This window comes from Myotis lucifugus, unplaced genomic scaffold, assembly GCF_000147115.1.
Source record: "Myotis lucifugus unplaced genomic scaffold, Myoluc2.0 scaffold_746, whole genome shotgun sequence".
Lineage (NCBI taxonomy): Eukaryota > Metazoa > Chordata > Mammalia > Chiroptera > Vespertilionidae > Myotis > Myotis lucifugus.
The window spans coordinates 508-4,396 of NW_005871794.1; the positions used below are offsets into that span (position 1 = coordinate 508).

At 35.5% G+C, this 3,889-nt stretch overlaps 1 pseudogene; it reads left to right on the forward strand.

Moving 5' to 3' along the window:
• Positions 1-262: 262 nt before the first annotated feature.
• LOC102421851 lies at positions 263-928 on the forward strand (annotated as a pseudogene).
• The last annotated feature ends 2,961 nt before the right edge of the window (positions 929-3,889 follow it).

Here is a 3,889-nt window from a genome sequence, read left to right on the forward strand (position 1 = left end):
ATAAATACAACAGAGATAAGGATAAGATCCTGAGAGAGCAGAGTGGAAGGGAGTCATCTCTTTCTTGGTAAGTCTAAGATGGCTCCACAACTGAGGAAATAAATAGGCTGTGTTTCAAGGGATTTATATTTGTGTTGTCTATAGAGAAAAAAATACACAGAGTTAGAAGTTCCAATGTAATATTTCTGTGATATATGTGATAGAATTTGGCAGGAATGAGACAAAATCTTGGAATTAAAAATCCTTAAACGTGATCATGAAGATGGCAGCTCAAGAGAGAGTGGAACCATAAAAGCGCCAGCCTCAGCAAGTGCCAGGAAGAGCTGGGAGGTCTCAAGTCAGTACTGCTGGAGCTCAATTTCCTGCCAACCACAGGGACCAAACTGACCAAACAGCAGCTCATTTGGGCCTGGAACAGCTCCCCGAGTTAGCGTGCATACACCAGCTCTTGGGCCATAACCTTCTCTTCCTGCTGCCTCAGAACTGGGTGGCTGAGTTCCACATGGAGTGGGAGTGGCTTCCTGCCAAGGACATCCAGACCCATGTATACATCAAGCATCCTGGGCCCCTTGAGCAATACCTAATGGAGGGCAGCAACAACAAGGTGTCCTGGCCAAAGGCAACATCCCTGCCGAGAGGTAGACCTTCTTCATGGACATCCTGCTTGACACTGTCAGAGAAGAGATTACTGGATGCATGGAGAAGGCCTATGAGAAAATCCTCTTTTCTGAGGCCACCCGGATTCTCTTCTTCAACACACCCCAAAAGACAACAGACTACACCAAGAAGCGAGCGCGGGTCCTGGGCCTCATCAGCTACGACAGCTTTGCCAGTCAGCAGCAGAATCCAGAAGATAACACCATCCCCTCCACAGAGCTGGCCGAACAGGTCATCAAATAATGCCCGGCAGCTGGAAATGATCCTCTGAGCCCAGCAGGCACTGGGTAAGGCAAGGCTTACACTATTGAAAGCAGTTGTAGTGCAGGGCTTCCTCCAATAAAGGTGAATAGATATTAAAAAAAAAATCTTTAGAAGCTTTTTTGACTAAGTAAAATGACATCCTGACATCTGATAAAGAGAAAATATTAAAATGTATAATATGAATATACAACTCAACAGAAGAAGAATAAATTCAGTAAATAAGCACTTCATGGAAAATCAAAACACTAATAAGTATGTTGAAAGGGGCTAAGTTTTAAACTGGATTACTAAGCCAATAAAAATTCTGTATGATCATTCAAATATAGGGTGTTTCAAATATATATATGCACACTTTGAATAATTATAAAGGCAGTGTTTATTAAAATACATTTCATTTTTCAAATTGAGCTATCAGCTGTTAAAGTGCATATACAGTTTTTGGGACCCATGTATATATCAAAATTAAATTTTTCAAGGTTCTTGCTTAAATATTATCTGCTCAGAGAGGTCCTCTTCAATCATTTGTTCTCATTTTATTGTATTTGTTTATTGTTTTTTTCTTCCCTGAAGTTATAAAAGAACTTTAAGATTTTGATTGCCACTGCACCATAATCTCAAAAATGGTGCCTAGCAATATATAAGTGCTCCAAAAATGATTGTCAGATGGATAAAAACATACAGAAATGATGGAATAACACTTATTATTCATAAAATTGACAATGAGTAAAAATAATAGTCATGCCAACTATTAAAATGAAATATGTACTCACACAATTAATGAGAGCTTAATTTAAAATGTCTGTTTTAGAATTGAATTTTACTATATCTGTCAAAATTATAATGTAAAAACCTCTTAAGAATATTTCTTCAAATATATTTGTATGAATATGAAAATATGTAAAAATCCTACAAATGTACTATTCTGATAGCATGAAAATACAAATAAAACATCTATAAGTAGAGAAAGAGAAGCAGAGTATATCTTAAAATATATTGAGAAGTTATTAAAAATAACAAGATAGGAATAAATAAGGCTTATAGATAGTAATTTTAATAAAATTTAAATTGGAAAATAGCTTACCTTGTATATTATCATTGAAAATGTAATTTAATTATACAACTGTCAACAGCTTCATTTTGGGTAAATAATGTATCTACAAATATTATATCTAGGCTAAACCACAAAATTATGGTATAAAAACCCTGTCTGGGATTTTAGCAGTCCAAACTTCTCCATGCCTCACTTATTACTAATATTCTTGAAATTATTTAAAAGCTTTATACTGGATATGATTTCTAATTCTAGTCATTTATTTTTTTAGTTTTTTAGTATATCTTTTAATTGATTTCAGAGAGGAAGGGAGAGGGAGAGAAAGATAGACACATCAGTGATGAAAGAGAATCATTGATTGGCTGCCTCCTGCATGCCCCCTACTGGGGATCAAGCCTGCAGCCCAGGCATGTGGCCTTGACCAGAATCATAGCTGGAAACCTTCAGTCCACTGGCTGATGCTCTATCCACTGAGCCAAACAAGCCAAGGCTGATTCTAGTCATTTTGACTTGACAATCTAATTTTTTTTGTAATCGCATATGCATATTCATGTATAGTCACTTATGCAAGTGTATATTGTGTGTATGAGTGTATATGTGTGTGTTTAGAATATCCTCAGAAAGATTCATAGAAGACTCCTAAAAGTGATTATCTCCAGGGAGTTTGACTAGAAATGCAAATTGTGGAGACTTTTCCTTTTGTCTTTTTTTATGTATTTAAATGGGCTTGAATTGAACTTTCAGCAATAATAACAATAACAGCAATTAAAAATATGTTCTGAATCAAGTGTATAAACAGCAAAGAATAATTTCAGAGAACATAATTAAATTTGCATTTTAGAATAAAGGAATATGAAATAGAGAGGTGAGAGGGTGACAATAATAGCACATTTACTAAACTAGTTCATAATCCAGGGGTAATATGAAATGGAAATCAGGCAGTGATAAGATATAGAAGAAACTGATTTATTGACTTAGAAATGAAAGGTGTCAACTGACTGGAGACAGAGAATGAAAATAAAGAAATTGTTAAAAACAACCTTTTAGATTGAGATACAAGGAGAATTACTTATTTTTTTCAGCAAAATGCAGAATTTAGGACAGTCTAATCAGTTGCCTAAAGAAGAGACAAACTTCCCAGAAGTAAAATTAGAATAGAAAAGCATCTGTTCTAATGGAACCACTGGGCAAAAAAGATAGAGTTAAACTGATTGTATTCAGAAGTGTGAAGAGAAGAATTAATTATGTAAATTTTAGGTTCAATTAGAGCAAGAGGAATTGAACTGATAATGCTAGGTTAAGTAAAGCTTATCCTTAAATAGCCTCCTTTCAGAGCAAAACTTTTGAATTTTCTTTATTACTAATTGTGCTACAACTGCTAATAATATTAGTATAGTCTTTTTACAATCAGAAATTTCACACTTTCTATCATTTGTTATATACACAATTTATATTATTTTTATTAATATGGTCATATATAGATGGAAATTTGAGGCTCCAAGATAATATTATATAGCCTGTGTAACAAAAATCAATGAGTGGTTGAGCTGAAATTTAAATTTATGCAGTTAAAATCATCATTCCTCTCTCTCTCTCTCTCTCTCTCTCTCTCTCTCTCTCTCTCTCTCCAGAGAGGAAGAGAGAGGGAGGGAGAGGGAGAGAGATAGAAACATCAATGATGAGAGAGAATCATTGATAGGCTGCCTCCTGCACACCCCACACTGGAGACCGAGCCCACAAGCTGGGCATGTGCCCTTAACCAGAATCAAACCTGGGACCCTTCAGTCTTCAAGCCAATTCTCTATCCACTGAGCCAAACCAGCTAGGGCCATTCCACACTCTTAACAATTATGCTCATGATTGCTTTGGAATTCAGAGTCACTTTGTATGCTTCAGATGATATTCTAATATTTCTAT